General features: G+C 38.4%; 1 protein-coding gene across 3 annotated transcripts in view; it reads left to right on the top strand.

Annotated features, from left to right (window-relative positions):
• ATP10B (ATPase phospholipid transporting 10B (putative)) overlaps positions 1–21,286 on the top strand; it is a 331,169-nt gene that overhangs the window by 172,934 nt on the left and 136,949 nt on the right. For 2 of the 3 annotated variants that reach the window (XM_068959946.1, XM_068959947.1), the window contains 2 exons: positions 3,893–4,012; positions 17,525–17,702. The gene's annotated coding sequence lies outside the window, so the exon portion shown is untranslated. Of the gene's footprint in view, positions 1–3,189; positions 3,263–3,892; positions 4,013–17,524; positions 17,703–21,286 lie in introns of all 3 variants that reach the window. The other variant, XM_068959948.1, reaches the window with a different exon arrangement.

Here is a 21,286-nt window from a genome sequence, read left to right as displayed (position 1 = left end):
GTATTGGGAAAGAGTCAAACATATTGTAATGATTTGTTGAACTTTATCTTGTAAAATAACTTCCGTAGATCTCATAGGTGAAATTTTAAATTAGAGATCTTATCGTAACAAAGCAAAAATTATTATTATTTTTTTTACTTTGTCCATCTTAACTCTGGAGGTTAGTGGAAAAGGATTGAGGTAACCTGGGAGTGCTGAAATACCACTTCAGGTACTCCGTGTAAATTCCGGTTTTGGGGAGTTGAATTTTGACTAACACTTTCAAGGCATTTAATAATCATGTTTCCCTTTCTTAAGTTTAGTGGGTTTTAAAATCTATGTGGCTAACATTTTCAAATTCTCAGATTGTTTATCCTCAAGTGTTTTAGCTGTTGCATGACAGAAAAGTCAGAATTTGTGAGCTGTGCTCTTCTGAGAGATATCCTTTCATGTGATGCGGTGCTTAGAAGCACATCTTCAAACGCGTGCTGAGAGGCACTCCAAAGAGCTGGAACCCTAGTCTTCCACATTTCATACCTTCATTAGACCGTGTTGTCTTTCAGGGAGAACGTGCCCTGACTGTAGAATTTCACACATATAATACACGTTTATTATATTTTAAACACCACTTCTCCTCTTGCACTGATTCAGCAGTCATGCGGTTATACACACGTGTATACACACACACACACGCATTATATATACACATATAATGCATGTATACTTACTCTGGCAGCATTCTTGCCTCTAATCTCCTACTCTCTTTCTCTTTCAATATCTTCCCTAGCTCTGATTCCTTCCCAGCCATCTTTTCACCCTTTCTCTGATAATGTACCTATTTTCTGATAAGGATATTTTTCCTATATTTGAGAAGTCTGCATGAGGTCATGATTAAAAGAGGAGACAAGAACTTGGACTGCTGGACTCTTTCAAAAACTGTCCTTATCTGGATGGAAAACCATAGGCTGGTTTTAAATAAGTCAGTTGCTCCCTCATAGTTTCTTTCATCTCTCTATAGAATGTGCATAACTTTTTTAACATTGCAGAGGATGTCAAAAGGATGTATAAGAGCTTATATAAACGCTATATGAGCTCTTTGCACAGAGAAACTCACAGCAGCAGTATCTGAATGCTGGAAACTGCTTTCTGTCCAGATTTTAGCACAATATGATTCTTGATTTGATCTATATTAATACTATGTTGCAGTGGAGCGGAGGTGGTTGAGTGGAAATAGTTCTTGCTTTTAGAAAGATGTGAGCTACATTTGCTACCACCAGTGACATGTTTCAGAGAGAATCTGCTGGTAACAGAAGGGAACCTCGAAGTCAGTAGATAACTTCTCTTTATTCTGATTACCATGTGGCCAATACTGCTGGGTTTTTTTTTCCATTAAAAAAGGAAATGTGGAATAGCACTCCACTTTCTTCAATCATTGTTTTAAATATATTTGATGAAAAGTCATTTGCCCTCTGCTCCTTCAGGCACAAATTATTTTATGTTGAACTAGGCATTCTTGGAATGCCTTGGAGAACTGTTTCTCAGACCAAATTATTCTTTGTGCTCTTCTGTGCTTTCAAAATGAAAAGATGGTATTTATTCTGGCAGCGTAGGCAAGTCTGTTGTATGGACGATAAAGTCCTTAGCAACCTCAGTGTAAAATGGAAGTTACTTCAAAAGAGGTAGGATAGCTAATGTCAGTACAAATGGGAGGTTAAATGAAACCCAACATTTAGACTATATTTATGTAATGACTTAAACTGACTTATTGACAAGAGGCTGTATTTGTAGTTATCTCAGTTACTGTTATTAAAACATATGCTTTCCCTTGTGTATATCAAAGACCACTAAAATCCCAAAAGATAAATGGAATAGGAAATTTTAAAGTCACTTTAGAGAGTTTCTAAACTGCGGGAAGAGTCAAAGCTGCATTTTATTTAGTACAACTTTATATATTCTTCTCGAAATTCTTATTTTATAAATTACTAACTGCTTTTGACATTAAGTTGATCTGCAGTTAAAATCTCTTTAAGAAAGAGAACATTTGGACCCTTGGCTTCTATTTCCACTTTCTTTTATGGGTGACTTGGCAACCGCCCTTCTCCATGAGACCCAGTTTTAGTCTGCCATCAAATTCCTGTTACTATGAAAAGATTTTGTAGTATGAAGTGACTTATATTGTGTTGTTTTATACATTAGTGTCCCAGTTTTGGCTTTGACTGATAGGTGTCAAATGTTACAGCTTGAGTTAGACCTTTGAATGCGCTACAAAGAAGAGGGTGCATTTTCATGCACCACCGTGGTGGGTTTTTTTCCTCCTCTATTACTCTATGGCAAGCCAATGATAGGAGAGTGCACACCTCAGACTCTGCACTGAGCTAAATTTGGAGGCAGTACTTAAAGTTTTGCGGTAAGTTTGTACCAAAAGGTTTATTGCCAGAATGCATGTATATAGTTTTTCATATATATCTGAAATATGAATCTGTATACTACATGATTTTAGACTTTTCAGATGAACTTACCTTTTCTCATCTTTTGGTCCTCAATTTTCATTATCCATTTAGAGACTGCAGTTCACTATGTCCATTTTAAACTGCATCCTACATTGTTGTTGATCTGCCACTGAAATTTGATCTTTAAAATAAAAAATCTGGAGAGTTGCTACTAGAAGAAAAAACAGGCTTTTTTTAAGATTTGGTAATATACAGAGCAGATCATTACATTTAACTTTTTTAAGCTCTTTTTTGTTCAGCACTGGGAGGGGTTGTTTTGTCTTGCAAATACCTTTACAAAAGTATACTTTTATAGCCAAAATTAACGAGGGATTTAAATGACTAATAACTGAAAAATAAAGCTATTCAAGCCTACTTAGTATTCCTAGTGCGGATCTGTTTCTGTTTGTGTAGTGGGAATGTCCAAATCAAAGCCTTCCCCTCTTAGACACTGATGTGATGACGTTTCTGTTGTTGTCTCTTGCCTGAGTTTTGTATATATAATTTAAAAAGCACTGCCAAGGAAAGTTGAAAAGTGTTTAGTGGGCTCGGAGTAGGTCTGTTAGCTTCCATCTACTAATCTGTTCTGTCCCGTTCAAACTTTATTTTTCCTCTATGTTTGGCAGGGAGCAGAAGCGAGTATGGCTGTGTCCTGTCGAGCAGCTGCCACTGCCTCAAGGTGTTTCAGCAACTCACCTTGCCAAAACATTTTTCTTTCCAGTTTTGTCTCCTTGAGCAAGAAAAGACCTTCTGAGTTGTGCTTGTCACCTAAGAAATACTTTGGGACTAGCTGGGTCAGTATCACAAGGAGAAGTATTTTCCTCATCCTGACCCGGGGCAGAAAATGTTCACAAACTAAATAAAAAAGCCTGCAAACATGGATAGGCTTAACTGAAATGTTTTGTTCTGCTACTTCTGCTGTGCTGTCAGTATGTTTTAAGTTAAGTTATAAAATGTTATTTAAAAGTGAAATTTAAACTTGTTGTTTAAAGAAGGTTTGTATCCTATTATGCCATCTTCCATTTTGTTTTAGTGGTTGCATCGAGCTTGGAAATGAATCACAACTGAGCCTACCTTTCAAACTGTGTCTGTCTGAACAAACTTGTCATTTCTCAATAAAGTTAAAAGAATTTTAGCAAACGATATCCAAGCAGCTGTAGTAGCAGGAATCTTTTCTTGCATTTGTAGCCATATAACAATAAATATGTAAATAGGTATTTACTTTATCTCCTATAATTATCTTGCTCTTAATTTGAAATCTTCTGTTTAAATATTATTATGTTGCTCCACAGATCTCAAAATCCAGTTTTGTAACGAGAGAGAAGTTGTTTCGTACAGATTAAGACAGAAGAGGTTCACAAGTACAACTGAGAAATCTGCACAGTTCTTTGAAACTATAAAACGGTATCTACTTTATATTACAGAGCTACCCAGTGCTGCCAAGGGAGAGGCCCCCCTGTTACTGCAGACCTGTTAAACCCAGGGATAGTCCTGTTCCTCCTGCTGTGAACTTTTCAGTATGCTGATGGAGCAGACCTAGTTTGGTGAGAATCCTGATAATTAATTCAAACTTATCTGTTGAAAATGAAAAACTGGTGGTTAACTGGACCTAATATGTTGGCTAATTAGTTGATGTAATGAATAGTCAAAGTACACTCCATTTTTTAACATAAATATTGTAGTTGCTTGAAAAGATATTCTGTAATGCAAGCTACAGATACTTTATTCTATTTTTTTTTTAATTGCAACCTCGATTTTCTAAAAAATGACTTGCAGTGTTCCTAAGAAGGCAGGTTTTTAAAGTCAGATTCATCAAAAAGTAGATTATGTCTGTCACTAGCTCTTTGGCTATGGAGTTAAAAACAGCTAACTTCTCAGTTCCTATATAGTTATTTGTAAATTTATAGTTTACTTGCCTATCCACCCTAGAGAGCTGCAAGTCATTAACAGTTTGCAGTCTTTCCTTGAAGTGAATCACCATGGATTTATTTAAAAGTTTCATCATATACCATCTCCTACTCTGGTTGCCACTATTTTATTTTATATAACAACTCTTAATTAACACTTAGGTAACACACTAATTTCTAACAATTTTAATGATAGTCATCGTAAATAAGAGCGTGTTGTCATAAACCTTCTACCTGCTGGCTGTGAACAATGTTTAACTAGAAAGGTAGCCCTGTTTCAAGAGGTGAACCTTTGCTCTTCATTGCCTCTGTTGGCAGGTTCACCCTTAGGGGAAGCAGCCTGGAGCAGGGATGCACGTCAGGTGGGACAGGGTGAAAAAGAGGCAGGGAGATGAACTGCCGATGTTGGCCCAGCTAATCCTCCAGCTGAAGCCTGTTGCACCAATAAATCTAGCAACCCTCCCTTGTTTGGTGTGATTTCAGTAGCCTCTGATAGCCTCTTCGGGCTATCTTGGTGTTTGAATACTGCTTATCTAGTTACCCCCTTCAGGTAAGCAAAGACTGCCGTGGGAGGGAAATCAATGTAGCGTTCTTTTTCTATAGTTTTCTACTTTATTTTCCTCAATTGCAGCAGTTATGTGATGTTAGGGTGGGTTTTCTAAAATTTGTAGGGATGGATTGAATTTTATTTCCATTGAAATCAAGTTGCCTGTGTTTTGACTGAAAAAGAGTTAGGCAAACACTGAGCAGTCCTGCAACTTTCGTTTTCCTATCCAATATTTTGCCAACAAAAAACAGAAACTGGAAAATGTTTTCTTAGGGATTGATGAAAGTCTGGGCTGAAAGAAATCCTAGCTTCTTGCCTGAAACGGTCCTTTGGAGAACTTGTCTTTTTCTTCTTCCCCAAATATTTCCAGAGCACAAATGTATAAACCTGTATGGCATAGGCTTTTAGAGTTTGTTGATAGTGTTGGTGTGAATAGCCAGGGACATTAGGAATGCTCCTTACAACTGCAGATCTTCTTGCAACTCTAAGAGATAAAGCCTAGCTCATAGCATGTGTGGATTCTTCCCAAAGAAAGAAAGGGATCGTCTGAGGTGAATCCAAAATAAGCCTAGCCCTCTTGGCAGTAAGAGGCCTAGATGGTGGCCAGAGATCTCAAAACATAGAGAATCACGTTTCTGATGGCCTGGTTTAACCCCTAAATGCTCAAGCAAAAGCTAGATCTGATGACTGAGCAATTTTGGTTCTTAACTTATCTAAGTGGAGAGGTTTTGGCTTGCGTCTCCTTAAGGGAAAGACATATTTCAGAAGTGAAAAGGATAGCACCTGAAGAAAGACTCTTTAATTAGCAGACTCGGTTGTTATGTTGTTTCATGGGGTGTGAACTATCCATTTCATTGTTCTCTATTTTCACTGCTGTTGTTGCACAGGAAACCACTTTATGATGTTCTTCATTGTCTTGTTACTTGATTAGACTAAAAAAAGGTTTAGTGGAGCTAATTGTGCTAATTAAAAGGATGATTTTGTTAAAATCTGGCCTTGCTTGTAAAAAGATAGCTATTGAAAACCAGAATAGACCAATGGTCCCTTTAGTCTGATAATTTGCTTCTTACTGTGCCCAATGCTGCATACTACAGAAACAGGCAAACTACATAAAGCACCTCATTGTCCAGTATTTCATTCTGCCTAAGGAGCACCTGGGGTCTTCAAATGGGTTCTGCTTGAACTGCAGCAAATACCAGTAATGTGTATAACGTTCATGTGTTACAGGCTAATTACTTTTTAAAAAGTTTACGGTCAGTGGAAAAGCTCTAGTTGGTGGAGGGTCAACCTAATTCGTTTTAAACCTAGCAGAGTAGTTTGCTCAGTACAATTCTGAGTAGTTCTCTGGTGCTGGTTCTTGTTGGCATAGCTAACCCAGCTTGCATAGAATATAACGTTTTAAAAATGCCTCCTTTATTTTATTTCTAAGGTGATTACTAATCCTCTTCAGTAAATTCTCTTATATTCTTGATATTCAGAAGCTTAGAAGAAAGAGGGAAAACTGCCACTGCCTTTTTTTTAGTTTGACTTCCATCACTCCTTCAGTGTTTTTTCTATTTCTGCTGTAGCACCGTGGCCATGTAGTATGGGTGGCTCGGTGGGTTGAGCCCATTGACAGGTGCAATCTCTGCTTCTATGACACAGCGCTGTTTTCATGTAGTCAGTCTTGAGCCCCACTGCACTTTACAGTGAGCGAGCACAGATTTCCTGCGAGAACTGCAAGTAGCAACTGGACCGAGTGGATCCCCTTCCAGGCACCTGCTTCTGCAGCACACCAGCAAGTCTTACCATCGCCGAGTAACTGCCAAATGCAACTTCAAAAACTAGGAACACTGGTTATCTGGAGAAGAGGCAAGAGCACAGTATAAGAAGACAGCGTTTTACAGATATAATCTCTCCTTACAAAAGATTAAAACTGTTTTCAGAAGAAATCCTGCATCTGGAAAGAGAAGCTAAAGAAATGTCTCGGAACAGAAAGATGAACTTAAAATCAGAACAGATTTCTCCCACTACTACATGTCTCTATAATGAGCTGACCTTTTCTGAAAGATAATTTTTTACTCATATACAGAACAGGTTCCTCAAATTGAAATCTTTGCATAAGCAAAAATGTCAAAGATCTCAGGGAAGATAGAATTGCATATGAGGCTTGTGCTAAATGTAAACCAACTAAAATAACATTTGCATACTATTCTCTAAAAGCTGATCTGGATTTTGCTTTGAATCTTCTCCCGTGAAGAGAATCTCAACGGCTGCTTTTTGGCAGCAAAACTTAGATATTGTTGTGTATATATATGTATATATATAAAATTTCTCCTTTGATGTTTCAAGCCAGGTGGTAAGAAACTTTCAAGTTCCGTATAGGTAAACTTTTTTAATTTATGTCTATCCTTGGTTATACCAATACTTTTCTGATTTAGAAACTGTGTCTGCTTCTCTCTACCTCGGGTCTCCTGTATTCGATGTATCTCTGATCTCAGCGCAGAGCTTCTGAAGAACCTGGGGCTGCAAGAGACCTTTCAGCCTTGTGAATCCCAGCCTCCATCACTGCCAGCACTCATGGTTACTGACTCCTATTAATTCCACTTATGTGGATTGAACTTAAGTTTAAATATTCATCAAATACAGCATGTATGTTGCGCTTAGTTTCTATTGTGAAATGTAGTTGGTTTTCAGTCATCTAGAGGAAAAAAAAAATTAGCTGTCTTAGTTACTTTCAATCTTTTTTGTATTTGGGATTTGTCATCTCCCTCTGGTGGCAAATATCTGAAATATCCATCCTATCACACAGTATCTGTGGGTGTGTGGGGTTGTTGTTATAGTTGCTTTTTTGTTGTTGTTGTTTTGGTTTTTTTTTTTTTTGCCTATTCCAATCTGCAGACTTGAAATCAGCATAATCTCAGGTACAAATATGCAAAGCATAATATCCCTACTTGCTCTCTGGAGTGTAGCTTTGACATGAGAGAGAATGAAATGTATGTTGGTCTGAGAGCTGGGATTTGCAATATCTGGTTTGAAATAATGGCAGAAGACGACTGCAGGAACAGAGGCACTTGTAGCAATTTCTGGAGGATAGGATTCCAAACTTTATTATAGCGTAAAACATTTGTCTGCAATTTAATGCTTCCTAGCAAAAGCAAATATTAAATACATGTCTGGGAGAAGAAGTTGTGGGTGTCGGAAAATGAAGGATAGAAAAAAGTAGTTTTAATACTTTTTAGAATTATTTTTAAGGTATAATATTGTATAGTCTGTTTGATTCTGGTCTATCAATATATTCACTGATAGACCGGAATCAATTTTTTCTGTCTAATTTTGTATTTTTCCAGCACAGTGCTGAGAAACAGGAAACGTTGCTCCCTATACAATGGGGTTTGTACTTGAGCATTATTAGTGTTGTTGCTTAATAATAGTCCTTTTGTTAACCTCTGTGAGCTTTCTGATGAGAGTTAGAGATGCTAGCACAGCCTAACACTTCCAATCAACTCACTCGCAGCACCTTTTAAAGACAGTGCTCATACCAGAGTAGCTCAAAGGCTTGTTCATTAAAACTATTCTGCCAACAAGATAGAAACCTGTAAGGCCACCTTCAGAACTTCCAGCTGGTTTAGGAAAACAGGAATATGTCTTAACTGTGACTGTCCTGGTTAATTTAACCGCTTCAGGATTCTGGATCTGGAAAAATCACAGCTTGAAACACTTGAGTAATCCTATCAACCTTACTGTATTTTTTTTTTCCTCCTGGACCAGGTCCTGTATAGATAGTTAAATGTGTTCTTCCGTAGCAGCATTAATGCTCCATTTAGTCATCAGTCCTTTATGTCTTTACAGTTCATCTCCCTATGTGTAAAATATATGTAGGTGTTCTGTATAAATAAATCCCAGAAAGGGAACCAGATGCTGAACTTTATAGCTGACTGAACTGAACCACTGAGAGGTGATATAATAAGCCTGGCATCTGTGAGTCAGCATCAGAACGTGCTCTAAATACTACTGCAAACGGTGACAGTTTCTGGACATAAAGAACTCAATGTGCTCTCATTAGTTCTGTTGGAAATTGTTCCCAGGGGTGGTAGTTCTTGCTTAATTCAGATCACGTATATAATTTCAGAGCATGAACTGTTTGAGGGAACTGCAATGTTCACTACATCTTTTTTTCTTTTTTCTCTCCACTGCTTTGTGAACTTTCCATTTAAAGGTTTTCTAGTGCTGGGGATGGAGCTAATGCATTAAGTTCAGTAGTGTCTTAAGAACTCCTGAAATGTTCAGATGAGAAAATGCCTCTCCTCGGAGCCTCCCCCCACCCTGCCCCATTTAATGATCTGTGAGTGAAGGAAGCGGAGACACAAGCAACTTGCAGTCTATTGGGTCAGGACCTGGAGTCACCTGAAACAGTTGTCTTCGTTAATCTTGTGTTTATATTGTTGACAAAGTAAGTGCTGCCTGCAAAGTATGATAGCCTCATAGTCAGGTTTGATATCTGATTCCTGTCCTCACTCTCACTAGAATTTAAATTGGCTCCCTATGTGCAAATGTGTGAAGCCTCAGTGATTAGAAAGTGACTGGAGATACAGCAGTGCATGCCTGTGAGTGCTGAAGCTGTGCTCTGCTTAGCTAATGAGCCTTTCACAGCCTTCCTTGCATGGAATATTTGTTTTCTCTACAAATGGAGAGTTCATCCAGGGCTGAATGTAGCATTTTAAGGAAACTTTCACAAAAGTCCTATTCTATTTTTATTTATTTATTTTTACTTTTGCTGCATCAGTGATCTGCTGAGTAGCCATTCCTTTGCTGCGTATGCACATAAAATACTGACTGAACGGGCAGCGATAAAACTAAAGAATAATTTAGCAGGAAGACTGGCCTCAGACAAGAAGTGGAAACTTTTATTTATTTATTTATTTTTAACTCAAACTTTAGGCTAGAATAGAAGTCTGCCTGCCGTGACAGGTCACCATCCACTCCTTTTAATTTTACAGTGTCCATATTAAAAACAGACTGTAAGATGCAATGATGATGTTACTAGGTATGTGCATATGTGTGAAGGTCGAACATTTTAATTGGCTGACTCCATTCCCAAGGTAATGACTTAAGATCTCCTTGTCCAAGGTACGGAAATATCAAGCCCCTAGTAGCGCTGTCCGTGCTCCTTTGGTCTCCTGCTGGTTTAAACTGCTGTTTTCTAGAGATGAAAATCTCCCAGAGACTTAGCCATGTAACGGACGGTTCTGATTCCACCAGTCACTTTTCTGAACAGTGCTTGAGAGCTACGCTAATAACACACTGGTGGGTTTAAGACCTGATGTAAATTCTAAGCAGATATTGGGTTTAGGCTGCCACTCTGTGCATGTTGAGCGGTGCCTTACTCCGTAAGGAAACTCACAGAAACAGAGGAAATGTTTTCAAGCATGGTAAGGATATCTGAATGTGTTTACTGTGTTTATGGAACCCTGGCCAATTACTTTGAAGGCTGCTGATTCCGAATTAGGAAAATTTACTGATTGCGTTGAGAGCAGGAGAGCTGTTTCCTTATTTGCTTAGTAAATTCAGGCTGAAAATATCATAGTCTTAGTTTGCAATTGGTTAATCCATTTCTGGCCCCTGTTATTCTGGTATCTTGCAGGTATCTGGTATCTTGCCCAGACACTCTGGGCAGCGTCTGATCCTAGCATTTTATGATGCGCTCTTAAGTTTCCTGACAGTTTAATGTTATTGTTAATGCTGTAATGACAAAAAGCAGGAGGTGCAGAGGTAAAAATCAGATTTTTCTGTTATGCCCTTATTTTAGCATTATTTATGAGGAAATTGGGCAGGGGTATAGGAGAAGAAGGTTAAACTCAGTTCTCAGGAAGGGACAGACTGAATCGTGGTGAGGGTCTGACGAGCTTGTATGAAGAGCAGCGGGCGGTTCTAGCTCAGGAGTGCTCTGGGCAGAGGGTGCTGAGCAGACTGGTGGCGATGGTAGCTTGCACTGGAGGGCAAGCAGGTGCTTCTGAAAAGCTGGTGAATAATTATGTGGGTGTGATAATGAGGCACTGATTTGCTTCTCAGTGTTATCTTTCTGACAGCAAACTGTGAAATTGAGATTCACATTATGTTGATGGAAGAAGACTGCGTAGCCAAAAAATGCAGGCATGACCAAGTTTGCAGTAACTTTGTTTATGGTATGCGGTTGAGCTTTTGGTCAGCATTTTTTTGCTTTACATATAACTTCAAACAGTGTACTAGCTGTGACACCTTCATAGCAAGCATCCAAGCATTTTTTTTTCTCTCTCTCCTTCTTTTACCAAAGTCATTGGTCTGCATGATTTATATCATGGCTTTCCATTCCCCCTCTCTGATCAGAGCCAAGTACGTAGGGCTTTACTAATCTCTTTACAGGGATATAAACTGTCTTCTGTTTTTGCTTCTTGCAGGTTCCCAAGCCATGTATTTGGCTTCAGTTTGGGGGCTTTGACCCCAAAAGATCCAGGCAAAAGACATGCAGTTCACCAAGAACTTCATGGCTTATGGCCAGTATTTTGTAAGCAGGGAGTTTCCAGAGAAATATAGTTTCCAAAATCTTTGTCATCCACATGAATTTTGGACACATTTAAAGCTTTTTTCAGAATCCTGTGCTGAAATGGCCTAGCTCTGTTTACCTTTCTAAACAAATCTGGATTTCTTAGTCTCTTTTTAGTTTTTCTTACTGATCAATTTCCTATGTTTAAGACTTGTAGCTCCCTGAGAGGCACTCACCTTGCTTCTTGCCCGCTCTGAGTGGTGCTGACAGGCTAGTACAATTATACGTGGTAATAAATGACTGCTAACCAGCAAAAGTTGGCTGCTAGTAACTTTCCAGATGACTCGCGTTTCTTCAAAAAGTATGAGTGAAAAGGTGGGCCTTGGAAGCATGACCAGAAAATCCTAGATCCCAGAAAATGTTATCAACTTTTTTTTTCTCTTTTGTCATGTAATAGCTAATTAATCTCATAAACCAAAGACAGAAGTTTCAGTCCTCCTAAGAATCTTCATCTTGAAGGCTATACTGAAACTTCTTATGGAAGATTATGGAGTTGTCAGCATTGATTTTAATTGAAGAGTAAAAAGAAAATGCTTTGAAGCATAGCAACGTGTAAATATTTGGCTGTCGGTCTTGTCTTGTGTTATAATCAGATCCAGCCCTCTTTCCGCCTTTTTTTAAGATAGAAGAACAATGAATAATGTTTGTAATAATTAGCAGTGTGTTTTATTTAACCGCTGATTATTTACTTCCCTAATTCTTTGGTTTATCCTTGATTTGATGTATCCTAGTTGCTGAGCAGCAACCTACGATTACAAGAATCAAACACTGTTCTTGGTCACTGAGAGAAATGAATTGCATGTATAGATGCAACTGCTGACGCACCTGATGCTGTGCTATCATGCAAGGAACCGTACGTCACTGCCTTCAGCTCCTATGAAGGCAGGAGCTAACTTGGTTGAGGTCCTGTAACAAAGCAGAGAGCTCAGAACCTTGGATTTCCTTGCTCTGCTAGAGGTACTTCTTGCCCAAAGTTGCATTCGCTATTGGAGGGTTTTGAGCCTTGAGCATTGCGATGTCCAGGTCTATTGGTCTGTAAATAAGACCCTTTTTGTATGAAGGAAGCACCTCAAAATCGGCCTATGTGAGTAATATGTTGCACTCTGTGAATGAATTGGCACCTGAAGTACCGGTGTTGCTTCTATCAGTTTCTTAAACTTGAATTTGTTGTTCAGTTACCCATTTTCTGTTTGTTATATTGCAAGATCTGTTCCATGCCAAATCATAGCTAGGAATTGCAAATGCAGGAAAGATGCCACAAGAGTGCAATCATTTTTACTGATGTCTTTTTCCCTATATGCAGAGGTGTTATTTGATCTAAAGCGTAGATTTCCAATGCAGCATGATTCTAATTTGCTAACTTCATTTCTAGAAGATGGAAGACTGATACCTGTGTGTCCTTCAGATCCTACACATCACTGCAGCTCTTCCAGGGCTGACAGAAAGAACGAGCCTCTTATCAAGGCCTTAAAGCCTTGATAAGTAGGATTATTACTTTTATCTTCAGCAAATGAAATCTTTCACTTGTTACATTAAATTTATAAAGATACAAATTTGTTGCAAGTTGGTAAATTCCATTTTTCTGCTTGCTTCCTATTTGGTTTTCCATTACAAAGGTCTATATGTGTATATTTCATCAAATCTAGAAAAACCTCTTTCAGTGGTTCTGCAGAGTTTAGTTTCTCAATCAGCAGGTCTGGAATTTGTATTTGATGCATTCTGGCATTTTACTTCGTGATGCCTTCTCTTCTGTTTTTCCTCTCTCATAAACTATACTACATCATGTCTGTCTTTTTTCACTTGTGAATGGCACTTACAGAGCAGCCTAATACAGGGAAGTACTTAAGTACAGCTTCTTTGATTTATGGACTTGTTTTCCTGTCAAGGTAAATGTAGTGCAAAAATTGTATTAAAAACTTATGTAATATTTCAGTTCCAGCATTTCATTACAATATGTAGATATTTATCACAGTGAGTAGAAAACATCAGATTAATATTATTGAATGTATTCATTAACAGAATAAAAGTTCCGTTGCTTGTTCTTACTTCACAACTGTAAGATCCATCACAAATTCATTACGGTTGAATAAGTCCAGTTTTAAACAAACTTGGATGCAGGTAGTAACTGTTTTAAAGATTCTGCTTTGCCAATGCAAACTATGAGATAAAATTTTCAGGTTGTATGAGGGGGATGAGCAGTTTAATCCATAGCAAACTTTTTTTTTTATTTTAAAAAAAGAAAAACTATTTAAGAATATGAAAAGAAAATAAATTCCAAATGTTTACCAGCAACTACATTAATTTTATTGGTTTTAATCATGTATATTTTTATTATTTAGCTATGCTTTGGAATGCAAAGCTTGTAGTGTGTGTGTGTATATGAATATTACACACACACTTTATACCTATATGATTACCCTATGCTGTATACTGCAATTATGGTGTCACTGTGTTGCCTGTAACTACTACCATTTCAATAATTTTTATTAATTTGTGTAATTTTAGGAACAAAATCGACAATTTCCTCCTTTGTTTAAATAGTTAATGAATTTTAGATACAGGTACATTAACTTTGTATGATCATGAAGTGATCATGTTGTGAAAGTGCAACTTCTTTTAAATGCCTGTGGTAGACCCAGATGGAGAAAAGCAAGACTATGGGTATTTCGATGTGTCAGAGTGTATCTCCATGTGTGCTTATTTCCATTACCGTGCTACTGAATTCAGTCTTGTCAGACATAATAAGTCTTGCACTGAAACCAAAGTGGGTGTTCTGCCTGCACCCTCCTCGCTACTGGAATGGTGACCAGGAGAGAGAGAGAGAGAGAGAGAACACCTGGAGACACTTTGCTGTTTCAAAGCTGTTGTCTTTTACCTAATCTGAATGTATTCAAGACCATCCCACACCAAACCCCTCTGCCATGCGTATTTTGCCCTCTACATTTTCAAATATTCCTTCTGTCTAACTGGAAGGAAGTGGCTTATTAATGTCTGAGGGTATTTGTGGAGACGGATCATAGTTACTAGTAAACTTAATGTTTTCTATACTAAACAAGTCAAGCTCTAGTGGCCTCCCCAGGCATCTTCAGTTCCCGCTACACCTTCTCTGCTCCTGCTTTTGGTTGAATTGATCTTTCACAGAGGCGGGTGACGAGAAAATGATACAAAATACAGAGATAAGTGACTTATAGGGAAGAAAATTAGGAATGACTCAAATCATGTAAATACTTGTCTGCTTTAGTTTTCACATGCCATGGGAGGAGTCTTTTCCTGTGTACTTTCAGAAAACTTGCTGTAAGATTCTTACAGTTTTGTGGGCCTCAAAAGTTAACCTAATGTGAGCACAAATTTTCAGCCTGGGGTATGTGGTTCAATCTTTATGTATGTCCTGATTATGTGCTAATGGCCATCAACAAACAAACGAGCCCACATCTTATATGATTACAGAGCAGGATGGGAATAGCTCAGGTAGCAACAACTGAATTACTATCTATATGTCCTGCATTGAGCTTCACGTTTTCACAAAGCACCTACACAAGGTAATGCTTCTGTAGTAAACATTGAGGCAATAGCATTTCTTCTTTATCACAAGGCAGGGAAAGAACTCAAGGTGAGAATGCCCTATATCAGAAAACAGGCATTCATTTGAATAGGGGCAGCCAGAGTTATAGTTTCACTATTAGGTTCATTCTGCTCATGCTTTACTAAGTGTACATGTAAAAAATAGCAAAATAGCTTGAACTTCTTAGAAGCCTTTTGTTTTTAATCTTAAGTAAAGAAACTTCAAAAATTCTATTAAAATCTTGAACTTAGATATGCTTAAGACTGGAAATTGCAACTGCCCCTTTGGTATTCTCCCCAGTATTCTTCTTTGTCAAATGTAGTTAATTTTGTGAGCTCATTATTTTTTTTTTGTACTAATGCATTTTCCTTATCTTCTAATTAACTGCTACTCCTAGCATATTTATGATGGCAGGCTCACATCTGCTCTGGCTTCTCTCCCTTATTTCAATGCAGGTCTTCTACTGCAGTTGACATAGCTGATGCTTTGAGACTGTTTAAGCTGTCTTCTGCTTTACTCAGCTTTCATAAGCCTGTCTGGTTCTAACTTAGCAAAGAAAGGAATCCAGACGCAAAGCTATTAACAAATCTTCCATTTTAAATTTGAGAGAGGCTTGAACAGGTAAGTTCTCATTCAGATTTCAAATCTTGCATTAGGACTGTTCCTTAGTGTTCCAGTCCTGCATAAAACACAATATCAGCAAGGAGTGCGTTTTCTAGCATTTCATGTTCAGGCAACATTTCATGTGTCTTCTCTTAAAATCTTTTAACATCCGTTTCTGCTATGATCTCTGCCATGTTGAACGAATCTCTTGAGGTTTCAGCTGAGACTAATAAAAGCATTGCAAAGAAATACAAAATAATTTCAGGTCTATTGAATTTCTATTCTGATCTTTGGTCTTTGGTACATATAACCACTGCTTGCAGTTTTTGTTCTTGTAGCTTTTATATTTCTGCCTGGTATTTTTACACTGACTAACAGGACTTTTTAGCTTACTACTTTCCTGTAGTAACTTATATTAAAAGATACTTTAATATAGGAATACAAATCAAATAGGCTTGTGATATGCTATTCAGTACTCATTAAATGTTTGGATCGTTAACACTACTTTATATAATAGGTGTACTTAGTGATTACACAACTGCCACGCTGGTCTTCTCATGCCCTATCCTCATTCCTGGGTTACTAACACCAAAGAACATGTGCAGCTTTTCATTCCTTTCCTGAAAATTTGTTAGGAAGGGAATATTATGTTCTCAAATTGCTGACTGAGAAGCAAATTTAGCTTGAGGCTTAATGCACTGACAATGTTCTTCCATTTTTAAAGGTAGCCCAGCTCTCATGAGTTACAATACAAGAAACCAGTCTGCTCAGTTTAATGAAAGTTTCAAGAGGGAGGAGAGAAGTTGAAGTCCTTTAAGAGGTCGTTAATTAGAGATAGGCTTAACAGGCAAGAGAAAACATCTTGTTATTCTCTCGTCAAATGTTATTATGCAGATGTAATAGGCGTTGTTAGACTCATAGAATTAGGTTTATTTCCATGTCACAGAGATGATGTTTAAAGTTTCACTGTGCTACATTCTACAATTCAGCCCCTCCCCATACTTGGAAACCTGGGTGTTTTGGGTTATGACCTGTCTTATATAGGCTGGCATTGTATTTTAGTGGATTATGAAAAAGGAGTCAATGGAGTTCTGTCTGGAGTTTTTCTGCAGTGACCTTGTCATCCAAAAAGCTCTGTAATTGTTCGTCGACTAATTTCCAATGCTGTTCACTGGAGAGATCTGCTGGATGTACAAATGCATGTTAGAAGCCAGACAAGCATTCATGCAAATCCAGGCCCCAGGCTAACATGCTATGTCTTCTCTTGTCTAGCCAAAACACATCTATTAGCAATAAGACTCTTGTCTACCTTTACTTCCTGACCAAACTTCTGCAGGCCGTGTGGTTTCATTCCTTTCCCCTCTCTTGCATGCCTACAATATTGTACCTTTTATTTACCTCTGGTAAATATTCTCCACAATGCAACTGTGTTTCTTGTAACAGCTAGTTTATTTCCCCTCCCTCCTCTCCACTCTTGCTGAGCAATCTATCAGGCAAGTGGTTTGGGGTGACGGGAACAAACATTTGCTTCAAAAACCAGCAGTGAGCAGGACAGGTGTTGTGACTAGCAAAAACTTGGTCTTGAAAGTGAACTATGCTGAAAGATTTGATCAATACTTCTGACAATATCTTCCTCTATTTTTCCTGTGAAACAGCAGACTCTTTCATTATGCTTAATTATCTCCAAAGGGGGCACAATACATTGCTTCAAAAAACTCAGCTGGGTGCACATTGATGCTGTTAGGCTTCACAGTGCCACTCTGCTCATTCCCACACCCTAAAGGATTTCACTCATGGAGCTAAATAATTTGCTGGGTACTGGGACGTAGGTCTTCTTGCTGGCCAGGCGATAGCATGTGTTTTCTTTTCACCCAGGACCAACCTGAAGAATCCTTTCATTGCTGTGGTTTGAACGATGTGACTTTTCAAACTGGCATCTGCTGGACCACAGACTGCCGCTGATCAGGAAATAGCGAGATATCAGTGCAGGAGCACCTAACTGGCATGGACCTCTGTGATGGGGAAGGGCTGGGTGTGGTAGGTGGCTTGTGAGGTATGTATGTGCTTCCTTGTGGGATCCTCCTTTGGTTGGAGTAAGACGTCATGAGGGACGTGACTGCATCGTTGAGCAGAGGAAAGGCAGTGGCTCTGCATGTGGTACTTGTGAGGTGGAGGTCTGCAGTGAGGCTTTGTGATATCTGAGCCAAATAGTGAGAACTGACCAGTCTGAAGGTGTGTGTGTTGCAGTGGCTTGTTAGGCTAATGAGCTGAATGTATTACTTATTAGACTTGCCTGGAACACTTTTTTGCCTCCAAATGAGTTCAGCTGTCTGTCAGCCTCATCCTGTCTGACTCTGTTACTTGGGCTGGGGAGGAGAAAGAGAGCTGTTCTCTCGGATGTGTCTTTTCTGTGCTCCATCACTTATCAAATCCTGGCAATAAGAACAAGCTGACCAGCTTATCTTAACATCAGTGTTTGCACAAATATACTTGTTGGAAGCAGATGGCTTCTCAAGTGCCATGAAGTCATTTGAAGAGCCTGACCTGAACAGACTGTCTTTCTGCTTAACATCACAGACTGCTGATGTATGAGCTCATCACTTTCAAGTACCCTATTCTCCTTAATGAAATCTGCAAGATTAGGAGAAGGAGTCTGCAATCAGTTTTCTGGCTAGAAGTTCCAGTTTTCCTTGTTTCCCGAATAGCAGACTTCTTAAGGCTGTTCAGACGTTTAGCAATGAAGGTCAGAGTTTCCTCAGAGTTTTCCTTTTCTTTGCAGAGGCATACAGGGGTGAGAAAGGAGCACCTTCAAGAGTGACCTGCTATCGTACCAGAAATAATACTGTGATGTCTGCTAAATCACTGTTGTGATGCTTTAGGCGAATGAGATGGATGGAAAGGCAAGAACTCTATTGAGTAAATAATGCCATTCCCTGAAAAAAATATTATAAGGAAAATGCGTTATTATCATTGCTCACAATCATTGCTTGCTGGTTTTCAGAATACCAACAATATGTCAAATGCTTTTAGGAGACCTTGTACGAAACAGCTCTTTCCTCAAATAATTTACAGTCATGGCAGGTTGTCAACTGCTTGTGTGCATGTGTATATCCCACTTTTTATTGCCCTTTTTCACACAGAGGCAGTAAAGAAAAGCATCAGAACATTCTATGTTGTGCAATGGAGAAAAAACAAGCAGAAGAGGATGACTGCAACATGAGTAGGGAGTCATTATTTATTTGATGTGTTAAGGGGAAAGTTCAGATAATTATCTGGAATGTTACAAAGCTTTGTCTGTCAGCCTTGATACTTAAAAAGAATTTGTTGGTAGACATCCAGAGAGAAAATAGCTTTGAATTCTTGCATTGAATTTTACAGTGTACTGTTTCTGTTTGAATTGAATGAATCATTGTTCAGTGCCTGCATATATGGTGAGCTGGAACCAAAACTTTCAGCTCTTGCACAACAAGATGGTGACTCTCATGTGCACTTGTTTCTATGCTGGGGGTTGGCCACTGCAGTGTTAATAAAGCACCAGGAAGTCATTTCAGTGATCATGCTGAAAACAAATAGATCCTTTCCAATGTACCATGACTGACTTTTCTGTCAGTCTTAAATATTGCAGCTTAAATCTTATTGCACATTTTAGAAATATCAGCTCAGGCCTCTTAGAAAATCTAACTTTGTCTGTTTGTGTACTTCTGCTAGAGTACACAAATGGAGTTCCTCATAGTTGTGGTTACCTTTAAAGTTCACAGGCTTCATGAGCTGTCAAAGTTCCAGAAGATTATTGCAGATGTTTATTACAAATCGCAGTAAATGACTATGCTTCTCACTGAAGATTGTTCGTATGTCAGCACTGTTTTAAGAAGAATATGGAGCACTTCAGCTTGAATCTTAATTGAAATTTTACTGATTATCAGGATCCATTCTGCTAAAAATATAAATTAGTTCTCACTGGGTAAATTTCACCAGTCTCTAATCTTTCCTTCTAATTTCTGTATTGATTTGAATTAATTGTTATTCAAGGGGTTGCAAGCTTTTCCCTATGACCATCTAATGACTTTTACCAATGCTCTATCACACTTACTTTGGATTTTAATGATTCAAGAGACTAGGCGTTTAAACGCTCATTGTAGTTTAATAAGGAAATTGGTTTTCATTGGTTAGAAGTTACTGAACTTGCTGTTCTTTTTAAGCATCAAAGATCTAGGTTCCTGTTTTGTTTTTGTTCTCCCCTCACCTACTTTTTCATTGGTTTGATAGGTAGAATTTTGACCTGAGTAGTCTGAAGGGTCTGGAAGATCCTGATCAGAGTAAGGAACAGACGTGATCTAGTTTAGTTTGCCTCATTTTTCTGGGTGACTATCTGTATACACCTTAAGCTTCTTCGACCATAGAACGTGGGTTTGATTGCCTAGGGGAGATGCAAATAAACTTTTCTCTTTTTCTACCCCGTGGAATGCCCTTCCACTTGTGCTCTGTTGCCTATATAATTTCAAGTCTCCAAGACAGAGAACAGCATTAGTGTTCCGTGTGGATGCGACTTATAATAAGGTCGTATTTTTTCCAGGTCTGAAATGTAATAGAAATATAACCACCTAAGGTCATAGCATCTTATTACCAAACCAGCTGTGCTTGAGATAAGATTCTACTCCACCTGTAGATAAAGTTGTGAATTGCCGTTCAGGAGTAAATGGCATATGAATGGAGGTAGTGAACTTGGCCATTCAACTGCTTGCATGGGAAGTTTGTTTGTGCCTTGATTTCTGTTTGTAAAATGGGAGAAGTGTTCCTCTGACACAGAGTATTCCAAAAACTAATAACAAAATGTTGCTAGACCCTTTGACTGATAGAGATGAATTTTAAGAAAGCAAAATCATTAAACCACATTAGCAGTTTTTGAGAGCACGTAACTGAGACCTTAAACCTGATCGATTTTTTTCCTGAACAATACTTTGTGGTGGTTTTTGAATGGGGACCAGAGTTTAGTTCTGGTTGCTCATGCACAAGCACAGGCTAACTAAAACCCCATATTTCTTTATCTTAATGAGCTAGGTGAACAAAAAAGGAAAAAGTAGGAAGAGAGGCAGCAAGAACGGAGAGCCAAATATAATAGAGAAAGAAATCTCTTAAAGCTGGCACTCATGGTTGGCAGACCAGTTTGGGAGGCGGAGGGATGGGTACACCAACTTTCTTCCAAAATGCATTTAGAATGGCTCTGTCATATGCTCTGCTACCTTTTATCAAAATTCTGAATTTCAGCTAATAGTTTCCAAAAGTTTATTGCCGATGGAGCTTATCCTGTAGCTGTAAGAATAAGGGGAATAGAGCTTAGGAAGTAGTAGGAATTTTTTTTATCTCCTCCTTTTCTGGGATTTGCCTAATCTGTCAATCACAGCAGAATGAAAAGTGTGTAAGTAGTTATGTTTGGAACTTTAGGGGAAAAACTCCAGATTATTTTGACATAATTTTCAAAGCTGGTCAACTCAGTGCGGAGTTATTTTCACAGCAAGTCACAGATATCTCCTGGGTGTCTCAGATAATCTAGCTGAATTACAGAGTCGTTGTTAGTTTAAGGCTTAAATTCCTAAGAGTATCAAAGAACAGCTGTTGGGTGCACAAGTATGGGCGATT

The sequence above is a fragment of the Struthio camelus genome, chromosome 13 (genome assembly GCF_040807025.1).
Source record: "Struthio camelus isolate bStrCam1 chromosome 13, bStrCam1.hap1, whole genome shotgun sequence".
NCBI classification, from domain to species: domain Eukaryota; kingdom Metazoa; phylum Chordata; class Aves; order Struthioniformes; family Struthionidae; genus Struthio; species Struthio camelus.
Note: the sequence above shows the minus strand (reverse complement) of the source record. Positions and strands in the feature narration are given on the sequence as shown.